Here is a 20,111-nt window from a genome sequence, read left to right on the forward strand (position 1 = left end):
TTTGTAGATGATGCGTCAGTTACATGCAGTGTATGGAGAATGGTTGTTGAATGATTGCCGTTGGGATTTTGTGGTTGATAATGTCAAAGGAGCGAGAATCATTTTTTTGGGGAAAGGTTCGACACATGCTGAACTTCTTGCAATGGCTCAAGAAGATTATAACCTGGACATGAGCGCAGAATCTGTGGAGATAACCTACTCATTACCAGCAGAAAAGATGCAGGCTCCAGACACCCATCCTATTCATGTTACAAGTGATAGACAAGTTCGAAACTCGCTCGAGATAACCAAAATGCATGGAGTACGGCTTTGTGTATCAAGCCGTAGCAAGGTGGAAACGGTTTCAGAGTTCAGGGAAGCTGATGAAGCTGATGAATGTTTTGAAGATGATGATTTGGTTGAAGATGAAAATCATGATGGGGAGGAGGACTATGGGGAGGAGGATGCTGGTATCTCTATTGTTGCTGAAGCGGATGAGAATGGTGAGGATTGCAGTGTTTATGGAAAGGTTGAAGATGAGGATGAGGAAGATGATGATATGTGTTTTGAAGATATCGAAAAGATTGAAGGAGGAAGATCGAATGGTAACAATATCTATGTCAACTAGAGTTTTGTTACCAATGATGCACTGCTTTCAGAGCTGCGGTTGACAGCAGTGAGGTTTAAGTTCTCCTTCAGAATATACAAGTCAACGAAAACTCTCCTTGTGACAACATGTCTGGTTAGTGGTTGTCAATGGAAGGTCAGAGCGAGTGTGAAACATGGGACAAACACGTTTTGGGTAACAAAGTATGTGGAAAAACATACATGCTCAGCGGGAGACCGACTCGCTCAGCGGAGACACTGTACTCCGAAGTATGTTGGTAGGCTTTTCATTGATCGTGTTGGAATCATTGATGGGTTGAATCCGCAGCATATCACTGATGCAATGAAGAACATGTTTGGCATGACGCTTGATTACACCACTTCATACAGAGCACTTTTATATGCACAAACATTGGTGAGAGGATCAGCAGAAGATGGGTATTCGCGTCTGCCATCATATCTCGAGCAAATCTCCTTAGCAAATCCTGATTCTATCACGGCTATAGAACTTGATTCTATCAATAGATTTAAGTATCTATTTCTCTCTTTTGGAGCTTCTATCAAAGGTTTTAAGTATCAGAGAAGGGTCATTGTGGTGGATGGGACTCACCTAAGTGGGAAATATGGAGGTGTTATGTTAGTTGCAGCCGCACAAGATGGGAATTTTCAGATATTTCCATTGGCTTTTGGGATCGTAGATGCTGAAGATGAACCTTCTTGGGAATGGTTTTTCACAAAATTGGCTAGTTGTGTATCTGATGAGCAGCCTCTGGTGATAGTCTCTGACCGGCACGCGGCCATTAAAAGTGCGTGTGATAAGGTGTTTCCTTGGGCAACCCGAGGAATATGTTATTATCACCTTCAAGTAAACATTGTCAAAAAGTTTAAAGGGAAACATCTCTTGTACTTGGTGAAAGGTGCTGCTTATGCTCATACGGTTTCAGATTTTGACCGGTACATGGCTGAGATACGGAGTGCAAACCCGGACCTTGCAACGTATTTGGAGAATGCCGACGTCAGCCTATGGTCAAGGGTTTATTGTCAGGGGGACAGGTACAACATAAAGACAAGCAACATCGCTGAATCTATTAATTCCGCTCTGAAGCGAGCTAGAGGATTTCCGGTTCAGTTCCTGTTGGAGTTCATAAGGGAGAAGCTAGGAAAGTGGTTTTGGAAAAGGAGAGAAGATGCTTTGAGTCTCCCAACTCAACATAGTCGAGGTGTTGAATACTTGCTTGCTGTTCGATCGGAGATAGCGGATACGATGACGGTACAACCAATTGATGGATGGCGATTCTTTGTGAAAGGTGGGAAAATGGACTGTGTGGTTGATTTGGAACATGGAAAGTGTGATTGTGGTGTCTATGCAGTGGAGAAAATACCTTGCTCTCATGCTATAGCTGCTGGAACATCTGTTGGTTTGCATATCTCCACACTTGTATGTCCAGTGTACTCAAAGGATTTTCTGTTTGCAGGATACTCAGAGAATATATATCCTTGTGTTGGACAACAAATTGAGGAACGCACATGCTTTCCTCCGGAAGTAAAACGTGGTCCGGGAAGACAGAAGAAATCAAGATGGCAATCTTGGTTGGAGCTATCCAGGATGAGAGGACGCAAACCCCGGAAGCAACACAGGGTTTATAGATGCTCAAAATGCAAGGAAACTGGCCATACGAAACCACAATGTAAGTCGTCCAGTGATTAGTCTTCCAGACGACTTTCCATTAAGTCGTCCATAAGGTCGTCCAGTTAGTCGTCCAGGGTTTTTTCTTCCAGAAGACCTTCAAGTTAGTCGTCCAGTGATTAGTCTTCCAGAAGACCTTCAATTAAGTCGTCCAGAAGGTCGTCCAGTTAGTCGTCCAGGGTTTTTTCTTCCAGAAGACCTTCAAGTTAGTCGTCCAGTTAGTCGTCCAGGGTTTTTTCTTCCAGAAGACCTTCAAGTTAGTCGTCCAGTGATTAGTCTTCCAGAAGACCTTCAATTAAGTCGTCCAGAAGGTCGTCCAGTTAGTCGTCCAGGGTTTTTTCTTCCAGAAGACCTTCAAGTTAGTCGCCCAGTGTTCAGTCTATGTACTAAAAATTTGTGTTATGAACTTATTTGTGTCAACTTCTTTGTCAAATTGCACTACCAAACAAATTTAAGATGGTCTTGCCCTTTATATTATCCGAAATATAGTTACAAAAGGTCACTGCTCAGAAGACTTTCCAGACTACTTATAGTTAAGTCGTCCAACATTCCAGACGACTTAACTGTAAGTCTTCTGCGCAGAATATAGTTATAGGGATCAAGTTCAAATACAAAATAGGGATCAAGTTCAAATACACACATCAGCCTAATATATCATACCAAATAATCTAAAGTGGCCTGTTTATCACCCGTCATACGTACCCAGGATGTCATCCATGTCCTTGTTTTCGAACTCATGCACGTCAGGAAGCTCTTGAAATATATCCACCGCCATCTTATCCCTCATACTCTTCCCGTTGGGCTTAGCAAAGTCTTTTTTACTAAACTCTATCCCAAGAGCATGACATTCAATGTACTTTAGAGTGTACACGCCACAATCACCAGCTCGGGCCGGAGGTATATTGGTCGGTCTCTCATATGTGAATGGCTCCAGGCTGTATTGGGCACGTTGTTCGTCTGAGGAAGCGCACTCAACAAGCAGATAAGGGACCATGTAGAGAAAAGGCTCCATTACCACATCGAGTTCTTCTGGGGAGATACTGGAACAAATGCTGTCAAAGACGACTATGTGCCTCTTAGGGATCGATATCCACATAGCAATCCAATGACTGTCGGCGAAGTTTACTGGCGCATAGATATCATCAATATCCGTCCCCCAAACCTTGTTCGATTGGCAAAATGATGGTATAGTGCCTGCATAATAATTCCACGCCCCACCAGGGAGTCTTCTTCCTAAACCATTGTGATCGGGCTTCGAGTCCTTAAAATCCTTGAAGTTGAATATCCATTGCTGAGCAAAGAGATGATCAAGGAAGCAATTCTCTCGCTCCTGAAATGTTGTGGGTTAGCGTCATACCTCTTCCTCAGCACATTAATCCAAGCATCAATATGCTGCATATAAAATAGAGTACAAGTCAGAAGATATCAGACGACTTAGTGGTAAGTCTTCTATGTAGACGACTTACCAGACGATTTACAAGTAAGTCGTAGACGAATTAAGTCGTCTGATAAGTCGTCTACGTAGAAGACTTACCAGACAACTTACAAGTAAGTCGTCTACGTCATAGCAGAAGACTTACACAGTCCTTCAGCCACTCTAGGGAGGTTCAGAGGATTTGATACCACCAAGTTCTACTTTTACGTGGTTTTTTATCGAGAGCTGTTCTATAATGACTGCAAACACAAAATGTTGAAAAGCAATCAGGTTTTATGGGAAAAGCAAGCTATTATGTGAAAAGCAAGCTATTATGGGAAAAACAAACACTTACGGACAAGATTTCAACCAATCAGCGAGCTCCCTTAACTTCGTCTTGTCAATTGATGCGAAAGGATTATAGCCTGGATAAAGCTTTCTGTTTGAAATGATCACTCTGGCCGTTCTGTTTGCCGTATAAGGAGATTTCTGTGAGGCAGCAAGTTTCCTTGTTCGATCACTCTTTGCACGGCAAAGTGCCAAAGCAGCATCCCTCTTTTCTAGATATCTAGCATCCTCCTTCTGTAAATCTGAAACAGTGGATTGATTTTTGTCCAATAGAACAAGGCTCGGTTCTGGAGCTTTATCTTCCGAGAAACTAGCATCTGCGGGCACAGCTGCGGGCACAGCTGCGGGCACATCTGTGGGCACATCTGCGGGCACATCTGGACCTTTATCCTCCGCCAAGCTCTTCCTTCCCGCGTTCGTCCCATTGACACTTTCACTCTGCAATATACAAGATGGGTTTATACAATAATAACCAAAGATCCATTTCAAACAATAATAACCAATGAGTGTCTTCAAACATGAAACAAAATACATATATAAAATCCATACACTATAAACAAAGCACACATGTTCTGACATACAAGAAACAAAGCAAATGCAACTTTTTAATTCTTATTCTTAAGACTTTGTCTAGTCAATCTCTTGTTGTGAGAGGATTCGTTACTAACCCCGGGTTCGAGCGTCGGTTTAGGTGGAGAGGTAGTGTTTTGAGATGATGTCCCTTTCCGTTTTGTGGTGATACCAACCTTCTTCTCCACAGCTTCCACCCTTTCCGACAGATACTTGATCTCCTTAAGGCACGTCCCAAACCCTTCCCTCATGGCATCAGCTATGTCCTTGAACATGGTTTTAATATCCTCTTTGGTCAACCCACCAACAGTCGTAGTCATCTCTTCACTAGCCTCTGCAGCTGCCTCTTCACTAGCCTCTGCAGCTGCCTCTTCACTAGCTTCAGCAGGTGCCTCTTTACGAGCTTTCTTCCGAGGTCTTGGACTGTCTTCCTTCACTACCTTTTTCTTCGCTGGACTCACAACCGCCGGCTTTGTATTGACCCAAGTACCGGTGACTTCCCAGCAATCCATGGTCCACTTCCACGGTTTCTTCACAAACATGAGTTTAATTATGTTCTCCGCGAGCGTGTCCTCAACATCAAACTCCCATTTTGGAAACATTTCAGCAGTGTCCTTTTCAACAAAGTTGATCACCCTAGTCTGCAGTAAATAGAAGATATGAACTTAGATATTTGACGGATTAAGAAAGATGGAAAGAAAAGACTTCACAGACGACTTATAATTAAGTCGTCTGGAAAGTCTTCCAGCTGGACGACTTAGTAGACGACTTATAATTAAGTCGTCTGTAAAGTCTTCCAGCTGGAAGACTTAGTAGAAGACTTATAATTAAGTAGTCTGGATAGTCTTCCCAGACGACTTAATTATAAGGCTTCTACTAAGTCATCCAGCTGGAAGACTTTCCAGACGACTTAATTATAAGTCTTCTACTAAGTCGTCTAATTGGAAGACTTATCAGACGACTTAATTATAAGTTTTCTGCGAAGTCGTCCAGATTGAAGTAAATACCTGACTGAGGATAGCCTCTTTAAACTGTCTGCGTCCTTTGCGACCCTTGTAAGCCAGTATCGGTGGAGACGGATTGTTTGGGAGAGGATTACCAAAAGTAGCACCCAATTCCGGAAGAGCTGTGTACACCCAGACCTGGAGAGCTTGCGCAAACCCATTAATAGTGTAACAACCCGAAATATCTCTGCCCTTCACAGAGTCCATCAGCACCTTAAACGCGACTCTCCCCCATGGATAATTCTCAAACCGTTCTAGCTCCATCACTAGCCTTGCCAGACTAACCCGTGTAGGGGTTGAATACTTTCTCCCTTCAATGTATCCAGTGAAGATGGCAAGGTACGCGAGCCGCTTGCGATCATCCCGAGACCACCCTTCGCATCTCTCAAGTGCTGCTATTATCTCCTGAGTAGATGGCCCAGCTTCGACATGAACTCCCAGCATCTCCCAAAAAGAAGTCAACTCCTTTGTAACAGCAGAGTGAGGTCTCTCAAGGTCCTCGATGTACTCGCAGTTTAGACCAGTGAGGTTTTCAAACTCTAACAGTGAAAACCTCACAGGTTCTGGACCAACGAGACTCCACAGCTCATACTTCTTCTTTATGTCCAGCTGGAAACCGAGCATGTAGTGAACCAGCCTTGAAGCCCAATCAAATCCCAGCTCTTGGAACTTGATGAAAACTCCCAACTTCGACTCCTTCAGCTCTTCATATTCGTCATCATGAAGAGCTTTCTTTAAAGCAGCATGCAACGTCCAACAAGTATGATACGAAATGCTATGCACTGCGGGGGGCTCTTCCCCTAATATATATATCCTACGGGGGAGTTCTGGCATCTCCATTTTTTTGCCTGCAAAACAATCAAAGACAACCATCTCAAACAATCAAAGACTTATAATTAAGTCGTCTGGAAAGTCTTCCAGCTGGAAGACTTTCCAGACGACTTAATTATAAGTCTTCCAAGACTTCCAGTTTTATGTTCACCTTTTCCTCAATCAATCACTCGACAGTAGGAGATATAACTTACCGGCGCCGGAGTTCAACGAGACGCCTCTGAGAGAATGCGCGCTAGAGTTTCCTCTCGGATCTTAAATAGAGGAAGCGGCTGTGAGAACGGTGGTGGAACGACGGTGATAACGGCGGAGAGATAACCGGCGGTGAGAACGATGAGAACGATGGATTAGAGAGAATCGACGGAAATCGCCTTCGAAATCGCCTTTGAGAGAAACGGCTTTAGGGTTTTCTGATTTTCGATAAACAGTGAAAAAAACACCTTATATATGGCCGGTAAATAATCCGGTTAGGTTAAAAAGTACATTGTAAAATTAAAGGTTTGGTCCGGTTTGGACGACTTACTAGTAAGCCGTCTGTTGAATACTGTACATCAGACGACTTACTAGTAAGTCGTCTGTTGAATACTGTACATTAGACGACTTACTAGTAAGTCGTTCCAGACCCTAAATTTAACTCCTAAACTAAATTGACTAAATTAACTAACTAACCACGTTATAAACCCGTAGTTATACTTAAATAGTGTTTACTATACACAGAAATAAAAACACTTAGGTAAATTTTAAAGTTTTCAAAAAAAAACATTTATGCATTCCAAAATCTAACCCTAAGAACACATACAATACTACAACTTATGTTGGCAAAACCTAAACCAAAGAATATCATGACTCACTACTTTCACTCATCTATGTTGAAAACAATTAACTTTTGTTATATCTTAATTTATATCTCTTAAAACATATGTTAATTACATGATTTCAATTTTTTACTTATCAAAATATTTTTTACAAAATTTTTAAATTATTTCTAAGTAAAACTAGTCCAGACGACTTTCTAGAAAGTCGTCTGGAAAGTCATCTGGGAAGACGACTTACGGGGGTTAGAAACGTAAAAAAATTTCGGTTTTTTTGTTTGTTCACAAGGGGTTGGTTGTAATTTCAATAGCTTTTTAGGTTACTTTTGCATTTGATTCAAGTTTGGGTTAACTTTTGTGTTTGAAATCAAGTTGTGAGTCATATTTGGCAATTTTCCCAAAAAAAATTAACAGAAAAATCAAAATAATTTTCTATAATTATTTTGTCTTTTTCCTTTGTGTTTTAAAGGGCAGTCTTTTTCTTTTGTGGCTGTTTCTGACTGAGTATGAAAATTTTGACATAATGACAAATGAAAAAGAAAGACGACAAGATCAATGTGACCATATTAGTAATTTTAGCAGTTTGGTATTGGAAGACTATGCAATTGGTTACAACTTATATCATTTTGACATTGCTTACTTGGAAGAAACGTGTAGTCAAACAATGAAGGTCTAAAGGATTTATACTATTCAGAAAAAATAATTATTCACGTATAAATACTGGCGCACATTTATGTAATAAATACCGCCAACAATGAATATCATAGAGCTGTTTACGATAATGCAGTTAGTCATGGACCCCCGTAACACATAGAATTCTTGGTTGTAATATCGTTTATGTAATGTTCTTTATGATTTTTGATAGCATACGTGCGCATGTACATTAGATATATAAAACATGTTAATATTATAATAAATCATACGATGAAGAGAGAAAGAAAGAGAATTTTTTATACTTTCAAGTTGATGGCCAGAGGCTGGTATAGCTCCGACATTGGGTTGTTTGATTCGTTTTACTTTTCTTCTTTGATTTGCTTTACTTTTCGGCACTTGGTTTGTTTGATTGCCAATTTATTTTAAATATTGCAAAGCTTTTTATTGTTGTTTTATATGTTTCTTCCAATGGATTTAGTAAGATAAAAAATCTTCGGTCCAATTGAACCGTTTAGGAAAGGTAATTGACAAATCTAATGCTAATGGTGGTGACAAGTCTCACGGGCTTCAATCTTTGATGGTTCTTTATTTGATGGTGATGGAATTCTTACTGTAAACTATGGTTATTTTGAGAGGGCAACATGAAATTTTATAGAACGGTAATCTCTTTAACTATACAGAGACACTCATTGATATAAAACCTGTAAGCTAATGCTTACTGAGATGAAATTGTTTAGCTCATTCCGCTAAAACGTGCCTTTATGCCCCACCCTAATCACGTTCGAGCCCACTAACTGTCCTTTGTTCCTTCATTTTTTTTTAAAACACTTTCACTCATCTCTTCATAAATATATTTAATATCTTTTTGTTTTGTTCCAGCTACCTAAAGCTGTTCTTTATTACTACAATTATTTTTTTGATGAAATATAAAATTTATTGATCATTCGTAAAAAAATAGGCATATACATAAAGAATAGAGAAACTAATCTGTGCATGAACCGAGTGTGGAAATAAAAACCATCATGCCAAAACCTCAAACCATCTTTGCATTAGTCATGCAAACTTATGATCGGCCTTGTAACAGATAGATGTAATACACAATTGTTTTTTATTTTCTTTTGTCTACTATCATTTTCTTTCAAAATATATAATTTCTTTTGTTCAAACATAAATATATAATAAACAAAAATTTACATGAATTTTACTCTAACAATTAGTTTTATTAAGTTTTAAAAAAACAATTAGATTAAAATAAAAACTAAAATGAATTAAGATTTTATAGTCAAACTATTATGTGTAATATATAATTTAAAAATATTATTTAAATGAATATTTAACACTATAACAATTATTTATTTTTATTTGATTTATTTAAAATATAATATGATTTCATTTATTAAAATATATAATTTAATTTATTAAATAAATTATTTTAATTTAATTTATTAGTAATATAACACAATTTAATTATTAGATTATATTAAATAATTTTATATATTGTGCCCTGTATTAAATTCTAGATCCGCCCCTGGTTATTATCAATAGAGCAATATAAAGAATTGTCTTGTCTCGGTGACTCCTACAGAAATATTAAAAAGACAATGGTAATCATTCTCAGTCTGAAGCATGGTGTTTTGGATTAATACCAAAATTATATTCCTTGAAATTCAACTATTTCAGAAGTAAATAGGAATTTTTATATGAAATAATATTTAGTCATCTATACGCAAAATAGATGTGTGTTAGTTTGCTTTGGATCCCTACTAGTGTATCATTTTTCTACTTTTGTTTTACTAGTTCTCACGTTTAGAACTCTTTGCCTAGAATGCTTATTAATACAACCCAGTGTTAAAAAAAATCATATGAAAGTTTATAGATTTATCTACATTCATTGTGCATAAGATATTTTTTTCAATGGATTATATGTTGATTGAAAGACAAAAAAAAACTTAATTTCGGAGTGAACTTTTAGGTTTCTCTTTCCTTATCTATAAATGTTATGTGTTGCTTTCGTATATTTTTATGAATGGTCTAAAAATATCTATTTATAGGTGGAGAAAAAACTTAATTTATCGTTAGAGTTTGTTTTTAATTAATCTCAACCATCCATTGAAATAGAAATATATTAAGAATTACTCCTTTATTTTCAATTTATTTTTTCACCAAATATATTAAAGAACATCAATATTCCAATATAAATTAGATATCTATAATACCAAATAATAGTGGAAATAAAATATTCCTTACAGTCTTCCACTTGGTCGTTAGTAAAGATCCACTAATAGTTTCTTTCTTGAATCATAAGGTCAGCATAATATGCTAACACTTTATTTTTAAATTAATCATCATAATTGTCTTGACTAATCCAGTAATCAACAAGAGTCACAACGGTCACATATCATTCTGCAACATGATCTCTTCCATATATTACCACATTGATCACCTTCATAATTAGATCATAAACATAAGCATGAGTATCGCAGTGGTCCACTTAATGTCTTTAAATAAAGACACTTTTTGTTATCATAAATCCAACAAACAATAATGTGTGCCCATTAAAACACTATGTATAAAATATGTAAAAGTCACTAAAAATCTTAAATAATTGGCATATATAAACTAATCACAAACAAACAACACAATTAAGTGCTATCTTCAAGACCCATTCTTTCAACATGCTTCATGAAAGTCTTTGGAGATAAAAATTTTGTAAATATGTTTGCAACCATAAGTTAAGTGTCTATATGTTCAATGACATTTTTTTTCTTTTTCGACACTTTGCTTCAGTGATAAATGTTTGAAACCCATATGTTTAGCTACTTTTGATTTCCTATCATGACAAAAGAGGCTTGTCAACATAACTCAAAACCCCAAACTTTGACACGAAATACCACAACCATGTTCCTTGAATAGAAGCCACATAACATGCAACATACTTAGCTTCCATAATAGATGTTTAAATCAACTTTGACTTCTAGCTTTTACATGAAATGACAACTCCACCAGGGAGATATACATAGCCGAGAGTATAGTGTCTAAATTACTTGCATCCACCAAAATCTGAATCTGAAAGTTCAACCATCTGTTGATGTGTTGGTTTTGATATGTCAACATGTACTTTTTTGTTTCCTTAAATATTTCAAAGTCCTTTTTGCAGCTTGTCAATGGGTGAATCCTAGTTTACTATGAATCTACTAAGCATGCAAACTGCATGGTAAATTTCAGGACTAGTACACATGTGGATACATCAAACTATTAAAGAAAATGAATAAGGATATCTTTTGCATTTCATTACGTTCCATTTCATTCTATGGACAATGATTACAATCAAGCATGATACATGTTTATGGACAGTTACACACAACTTAAATGGTATACTCTATCAAGCAAGAGAGAAATAAAATAGAACGATTGATCATTTAATGTGGTGTTGTTTCCAATTACACAATACTTAATACATGCTTATTGCTAAAAATTATTGGGCAGCAAGAAAATAAAATATGACTCGTGACTTGAGTAACCCAATTAATGGAGATATTGTCATATTGAGCATGTGTTTCTTTTTAGAAGCCTGACACTCTTTAAGTTTTTGTTACAATAACCCCAAAATAGGTTGTCATTTACCACAAATGCAATGTGTTTTGAGCTTAAAACATGGCAACTTGAAGATTGATGGTGTAAATACTTATGCTTAACACTTTTTGTATCTCTGATAATGTTCATTTACTTCGTTCGTGTATTAATGTACTTTTGACTACCTATAATAATCTTAGTTGTCTAGAAAGTTTGCATGCACATAATTTTCTTAACAAATTTCCGAAGATATCATTTATGAAGAATAAAGTGTGATTTCTGATTGTATTTAGCAGATAAACAACCTCATCAAGAAACACAAACATCTCATTCAAATCAAACACATATTACAAAGATTTTTTTCAATCTTATGAATCAGTCTCTTCCCGACTGATTTCTTTGTCAAATAAATTTCATCGCTTAACTCGAAACCAGTGCCGGCCGTAGGAAGAAGCGAAGGAAGCATGTGCTTCCGGCCATTAAAAGTTTATAGATGATTTCGGCCAGTTTTTGTAACGCAAGTTGCACTTAGTCCAGCGGTAATGAGTAAACTTTATTATCATAAGAGGTCATGAGTTCGATGTCCATGTTGGACATTTCCTATTTTCATATATAGTGGCCCAAAATTTTTTTTGTGCTACCGGCACAACAAAACTCTGGGCCGCTACTGCTCAAAACAAAAATAATAATAAGTTTAATCATGAAACAAAATATTTTTAGTTTTTTTGTCATCTAAAGATTATATTAACACATGTGAAATGCATTCGTACATCCATAAGCTGAGAAGAAACACATTCCTTCCAGAGCCAGAAGCCGAAAAAGATCAAAAAAAATTCTAGAGTCATGATATATAACTAAACTAAAGTTAAGACAGAAGGATGAAAAGGAATATGCTAAAACATAAGCTCACAGCCGAGACATACGGTATGAAGTGGCCATATGATTGCATCGAGAGAATAAAGCACTCCGATCTCTAAAATAAGGATAGAATCATGACGAAGAGCCTTCAAAGAACATTGTAGAGATCCTGAAAGAGACTTCTATCCAAAGAGACAAAAAGCCCAAAACACAAAGGTGTCGGATTCTCAAAGTTCATGCAGCTAAAATCCGGTACACTTACATCAGTCCAACCATATCATAGCACAAGAAAGCTCAAATAGATCTTCAACAGAGACCGGATGAAAACCTGATAACACCAATACATCAACCACTCCACAGAACCTTAAACCCGAGAAAAGCCTACGATATTCCTAAAAATCATCCAGATACCGAAGATAATGGAGTGTGACTAGAGGGTAGAGCCATAAGACCTCTGAGACCACACTTGAAAGGCTGTCCGGCCAAACCCGAATAAATAAAGACCCCATATCTTGTAGAAGCCGTAAAACCGGATCGATACTAACGATAATATAAATGCGATGTTAAGGAAAATATAGACGATTCGAAACCGAAATGTAAATGAAACCATGGGGTCGAGACGAATCTCTTTCCTTAACTCTTAATATTCGCTTCGTTAGTGCGACGGATCTGTACGAACATGAGTCCCAGGATAAAACCATGATAGGTTATCACGCGGCACTCGTGAAAAACCTCTGCGAACCAATAATCTACGAAACACTCTCTAGACTTACGCTTAGGAGTTTTCTTGGTATTTAGCTTTCGAAAAGTTAAGAAATGAATGAAGAGGAGGCGAGTATTTAAAGAAGAGAACCGGATTTGATTTTCGAAACTGTTGCACACGTTTAGCGAAAATATCTCTGAAATCTTGGGAGTGGTGAGTTGAAAAACTTTCTCCGCAAGATCTCTCTTCTGTTGACTCGTTCTGATCCATTTCGAACAGACAAACTTCGCCGTTTATACACAAACGTCATGCTGTTTTTTAGAAATGAAATGGCAAAAATGTAGAGCTTAACTTGGTCCAGAAAGAATATTCTTATTGGGTTAGAGGCCGTCCACCAAGACCCAAGACCCAAGCCCACGCCGAGCCGAGCCGAGCCGAGCCGGCCGGACGGCGGCGGCGGCGCACGCGTGGGAAGTCTCTTCCTTCTCTGACTCGTTTAAACAAGTGAGTGTGTTATCCCATATATAAACATCTCACTTTTGCTCCTCTTCCCCGATGTGGGACAAACTCATACTTCTCTATTACTATTTCTGGGCTTTTCATTTAAATGAAACCCAAAAACATTTCTTTTCACTTATGAACAAAGCCATTGAGCTTTATTGATCCAACAATCCCCCACATGAATAGAAATGACTCTTCTAAACATATGCAGACTAAATGCAGACTCAATAGACTCTAAAAACTATACTTATTCTAATCCTGACTAGACTAGACAGACTTATCGAGAGTGTTTGCGAAAAATTCACTGTGTTTGAGTTGGTGGCATTTTTAAGCCTTGAACCACTCATAGTTAATATATGTCGGGTTTACTTTACCAGAAGGTAAAAATGATGTCTTGAACCAATCGGTGTTTTATGTAAACCGAGACAACATGCATAACACAGCTTCATTTTCTCGTAGAACTTAGTTCTCTATTGTGTTCATTGTGGCCCTGAACTATTCCTGGTTTTCATGAGTGAACTTAGAGAATATAGCCTTGCATTCATTCTCCTAGAAACGGTCTCATTTCACACTCATTAGGTGATTGACCATGAAAAGTATTGAGTAATACTCCGCTTAGAAGCTATGGAATCATTAAAAGCTTCTGCTTATCCTTCACACGTTCATTAGCACTTTTATCATCTTAGGAGCTGGGAAGACACTACTTTGTCTCAAGTGCTTTGGTTAGATTCTGTTTGATTTTGTTTTCCCTTTGAACCTACGTCTTGGGATCTCCAGTCATGATAGGTAGGGTTGCAATCAAGCATCCTCATTCGTTATAGGCTTCAAACCCATTCCTTTTGATGATTTAGCAACAACATCTCATGGCAAACATTTAGTAAATGGATCCGCTAGGTTGTCAGCCGATTTGATGTAGTCTATAGTGATTACGCCAGTTGAGATAAGTTGTCTAATGGTTTTATGTCATCTTCTGATGTGACGAGATTTACCATTGTAGAGATTATTCTGAGCCTGAGCTATTGTTGATTGACTGTCACAATGTATGCGTATAGCTGGCACAGGTTTCTCCCACATAGGAATATCTTCCAAAAAATTTCTAAGCCATTCAGCTTCTTCTGCTGCTTTGTCTAAGGCTATGAACTCAGATTCCATGGTAGATCTGGCTAACACTGTTTGTTTGGTAAATTTCCATGATATTGCTGCTCCTCCTAGTGTAAAGACATATCCACTCATGGATTTTGAGTTTTTAGAATCTGATATCCAGTTAGCATCACTGTATCCTTCTAAAACTGCTGGTTCTTTACCATAGTGAAACCCAAAATCTTTGGTGTAGCGCAAGTAATTGAGTACCCTCGTTATAGCTTTCCAGTGTGTATGACCTGGATTACTTGTATATCGACTAAGTACGTTTACTGCATGCTGATATTCCGTGTTTTTAACGGTTTATAACTCGTTTTAGAGAAATTAAATGGTCGGTTTTAATTAATGTTTTGGTCTATTTGATGCGTTTTGGTGTTCTTAAGTGTAATATGCAGGTTACTAGATAGCTTGCAAGAAAAGAATGCATTCGGGATTTATTCAGAAGCAAGATGGACCGAACAATGGACCGAATGAGAAGTATTGATCGCACAGGACGTGAGATCGACCGATCCGGTCCATGTGGATCGACCGATCCCACGCTCTACGGGCTCCACACGCACAAACGAGCTTTTCACTCCTTTTTACCCACTCCACTCAAGAAGGGACAGAAGAACTCGACCTTTGGGACTCAGAAAAGATCAGGGGCGACCAAGAAGGAGATTTACAAGTTCTTGAGAGAGATTTGAGAGTTTTGTACTTGTTTTGTGTGATTTGTGAAGATTTGTAAAGGAGTTCATCTCAAAACCATTTGGAGAAGATCTTCTGAACCTTTCCTCTGTTTTAATACAATCTTATCATGTTTTCTTCATTAAAATCGTGTTGTTCTTGCTTAGTTATGTGTGAGTAGTCATCTAGTTGGGTTTAGGGGTTCTCATAGGGGATTTCTTGATGTTTTGATTCATAAAACGTGTGTAGACTAAGGGATTACGTTTTGGTTCTTCATCTAATGGATTTCTTACTGCTTGAACTGAATTGATCACTTAGTTCATGATATCAGATTGTTTGATGCACCGAAAGTGATTGTTTGAACTTCCGAAAATACTTTAGATGAGCAAAGTGTCCTTAACCCTCGGAAGTTGATGTTATTGCGCTTTGTGAACATATTGAACCTGTTCTTAATGCTTGTTTAGAAATTGAAACTCAGCGGAAGTTAGTGTGGAGATTTCTATAACATAGAGAATTAGCGCTACGGAAGTAGGTTAATTCTAATATCGTGTTTGAGTTCTAGACGGTTCTTAATATATCCCTGTGTCTGCCATTAATTGTATCTTGATTAAAAAGAAATCCCTGAGAATTCCCAATGCCCAACGTTTGTTTTAAAATAGTTTTCAAATCGTTTAAATCATCTTTTTACAGCTTGTTTATGTTTTGTGACATCTAAGAAAATTAAATAAAAACCATCAAAAATATATATTGATTCGCTGTAGCTATTAACTTGTCTGCAACTCTACGTGTGATCATCGGTCCCTGTGGATTCGATCCCGCATTACTACTGCGTACTTTACTGTGCACTTGCAGTTAGATAATCGGGTTAAAACTCGACACATCAAGTTTTTGGCGCCGTTGCCGGGGACCATTTGGTCACCCTAGAGTTAATGATCAGTTTAAGACTATAGCATTTTTTTTTTGTCTAATGTTTCTGTCTTTCTCTTTCTGTTTGTGTTTTCAGGTGAATGAGCGGATTTCATACTAGAAGCAAAGGATCATCGAATTTAATACCTTTGGAGTTAGAGCTCGGCCGCCTAGAGAGACAAGTGAAAAAGAAAAGACTTGAGTCCGCTGAAGAGGTTGAAATGGCTGAACACCAAGAAGACCAGTTTCAGGACAACCCGCAAAATCCAATTCCTGTAAATGAACGAGAAGGCAACAATGCTGGTGATAATCAGCAGGCTGGTGTAGCTGCAAGACAACAGGCTGGAGACTATGGCATGCCTAGGATGACGCTTGCACATTATGATACACCAGATGCATTCTATGCCGATCGTTCTGGGATTCGCCCACCTCCCATTGAGAGAAGAGACTTTGAGATCAAGACTGGTCTCATTAATTTGGTGGAGAAAAATCCGTTTCATGGAAACCCGTCTGAGGACCCGATGTATCACTTGGAGCATTTTGAGCGAGTCTGTGACACCAGCAGACATAATGGAGTTCCTCAAGGCGCTTTGAAATGCAGGTTGTTCCCGTTTTCCTTAGCTGATAAAGCTATCAGATGGTTAAAGTCCATCCCTCCAGGATCTCTTACTACATGGGAAGAGACAAGAGCTGCTTTTCTACAGCATTTCTTCACCAAGTCAAGGTCCACATATCTGAGAAGCAGAATTGGAAGCTTTCAGCAGCTTGATTCAGAAAGCTTTCATGAGGCTTGGGAGCGTTTCAAGGAGTACACACAGGACTGCCCTCACCATGGTTACACTGATGTGAGCTTGCTGAACATTTTCTATAATGGAGTTCATGAAGAGAGTCAAGATGCCATGGACACAGCAAGTAATGGTGATTTCATGACCAAGACTGTTGAAGAAGCTTACACCTTGCTGAACAACCTGTCATCCAGCAAAGCAAACCGCAAGTCAAGGTTTGACACCAGCCAGAAGGGTGTTGGTTATGAATCCAAGAAGATAGATGAGCTGAATGCCAAGATTGAGATGCTTCTCAAGAGAGATCAGAAATCTGTGAAATTTGTGGAGGAGCAAGGCTATCGTTCCTCACAAGAAACTGTTGGTGATGATTCAGATGATATGCAAGCTGATGTGAACTACATTGGTGGTCAAGGAAACTACAACAGAGGCTACAATCAGAACCTTGGATGGAGTCAAAATCAGCAAAATAATCTGTCTTACCGGAGCAACAATGTGGAGAATCCACAACATCAGTCCTACCCTCAGGCAGGAAATAGGCAGAACCAGAATCAGAACCAGAGTGTGTTCAACCAAGGATATCAGAACAGAAATCAATATCAGGGGAACAACTCGGGCAACTCAGGATTTCAGCAAAGGCAGCAGTACAACAACTACCAGAATCAAGGGAATGCCTCTTCGTCGCAGTCTTCTCAGGATAACGAAATTAAGAAGATGCTGCAAATGGTGCTAGAAGGTCAGAAGAATAGCACTGCAGAGATAAACACCAAGGTGGATAACATGTATGGAGAGCTTAATGGGAAGTTTGAAACTTTGAACACCCATTTGAAAGTTTTGGAAAAGCAAGTTGCTCAAACCGCCTCCAGCAGCAGAACAGCACCTGGATTTCTACCAGGGAAGTCAGAGACGAATCCCAAGGAGTTTGTGAATGCTGTAACACTTAGGAGTGGAAAAACGATTGAGGGATCGAATGAGAAAGAGATCGACCGATCTAAGGACCGGATCGACCGATCCAAGGGGAAGGAGATCGACCGATCCGGTCCATCTGGATCGACCGATCCCGTGCCAACGAAGCCAAATTCCTCTGAACCTGAAGAGGTGTATGTGGCGCCTCCTGCTTATGTTCCTAAGGCTCCATACCCATCCAGACCAAGGCAGAAGATCAAAGAACGTGAGTACGAGAAGCTAAAGAACCTTGTTGGGGAGTTACATGTGAGATTGCCATTCGTTGAAGCGGTGAAGATGGTACCTTCTCTTAAAAGGTACATGAAGGAGATTCTTACCGATAAGATGAGCCTAGAGCGTGGTGTGTTGATGCTCAATGAGGAATGTAGCGCAGTTCTACAAAATGTCATGCCTAAAAAGCGTGAAGATCCCGGAGCATTTGTTCTACCATGCCGCATTGGATCACTTACCTTTGAGAAGAGTCTCTGCGATCTGGGTTCAGGAGTGAGCCTAATGCCTTTCTCTGTCTCTGAGAGGCTAGGCATGACGAACTACAAACCTACAAGGATCTCCTTGGTCCTTGCTGACCGATCAGTGCGAAGACCAGTCGGTGTACTAGAAAACATCCCTGTTGGTGTTGGAAAGGGATATGTGCTTACCGATTTTGTAGTTCTGGAGCTGGAAGAGGAACCTAAAGATCCTCTCATTTTGGGCAGACCGTTTTTAGCTACTGCTGGAGCCATGATTGATGTACAGAATGGGCATATAGACTTACGTCTAGGAGACATGGCGATGAGATACAATGTGGAGAAGGTGCTGAAAAATCCGACTATTGATGGACAGACTTTCTGGGTTGATACATTGACTGAACTGGTGGAGGAAATGGATGAAGAGTTGCACACTGATGATCCTCTACAAGTCGCATTGACCCAAAGGGAGAGTGAGTTCGGGTTCATGAACCAAGAAGTGGTTGGATTTTCTGAGATTTTGGATTCAGCCTCACCGATTGAGAAGCATGTCGCCTATGTCAGCCTTGAAGACTCAGGCACCGATAAAACCGTCAAACCGTCATCCTCCCAACCAGATTGGAGTGAGGAGAATGCTCCAAAGGTGGAACTTAAAGCCCTCCCAGCTGGGCTGAGGTATGCATTCTTGGGACCGAATTCCACATATCCTGTTATTATTTGTGCTAACCTGAATAATGTGGAGACCGCTTTGCTTCTTTCAAAATTGCGAAAGTATAGAAAAGCATTGGGGTACTCTTTGGATGATATTACAGGTATTTCTCCAGATCTTTGCATGCACAAGATTCACTTGGAGGATGAGTCAAAGACGTCCATAGAGCACCAGCGAAGACTGAATCCCAAACTGATGGAAGTTGTGAAAAAGGAGATTCTAAAGCTGTTGAGTGCAGGGGTGATCTACCCAATTTCAGACAGCACTTGGGTGAGCCCGGTTCATGTGGTTCCTAAGAAGGGTGGCATCACTGTCATCACAAATGAGAAGGCTGAGCTGATTCCTACCAGAACAGTCACAGGGCATAGGATGTGCATTGACTACAGGAAGCTAAACTCAGCCACAAGGAAGGACCACTTCCCACTTCCTTTCATTGACCAGATGCTGGAAAGACTAGCCAACCACCCCTACTACTGTTTTCTCGATGGCTACTCCGGGTTCTTTCAGATACCCATTCATCCAGAGGACCAAGAGAAGACAACATTCACCTGTCCATACGGTACTTTTGCCTACAGGAGAATGCCCTTCGGATTGTGCAATGCTCCTGCCACTTTCCAGAGATGCATGATGTCGATCTTTACTGATCTTATTGAGGACATTATGGAGGTTTTTATGGACGATTTCTCAGTCTACGGTTCTTCATTTACCGACTGCCTTGCTAATCTGTGCAAGGTGCTGGAAAGATGTGAGGAGAAGAACTTGGTGCTAAATTGGGAGAAGTGCCATTTCATGGTGAAAGATGGCATTGTTTTGGGTCACAGGATATCAGAGCAGGGTATCGAGGTTGACAAAGCAAAGATTGAAGTTATGACCAGCCTACAGCCTCCTAGGACAGTGAGGGATATTCGGAGTTTTCTGGGACATGCCGGTTTTTACAGGAGGTTTATCAAAGACTT

At 39.2% G+C, this 20,111-nt stretch overlaps 1 non-coding gene and 1 pseudogene across 1 annotated transcript; both read right to left on the reverse strand.

Moving 5' to 3' along the window:
• Window positions 1-2,866: 2,866 nt before the first annotated feature.
• LOC125592366 lies at window positions 2,867-6,448 on the reverse strand (annotated as a pseudogene).
• A 10,535-nt stretch (window positions 6,449-16,983) lies between these two features.
• LOC125593635 lies at window positions 16,984-17,090 on the reverse strand. Its single transcript, XR_007329535.1, has one exon. It is a non-coding gene; the product is annotated as a small nucleolar RNA R71 (small nucleolar RNA).
• Window positions 17,091-20,111: the final 3,021 nt, after the last annotated feature.

This window comes from Brassica napus, chromosome C9 (assembly GCF_020379485.1).
Source record: "Brassica napus cultivar Da-Ae chromosome C9, Da-Ae, whole genome shotgun sequence".
Taxonomy (NCBI): Eukaryota; Viridiplantae; Streptophyta; class Magnoliopsida; order Brassicales; family Brassicaceae; genus Brassica; species Brassica napus.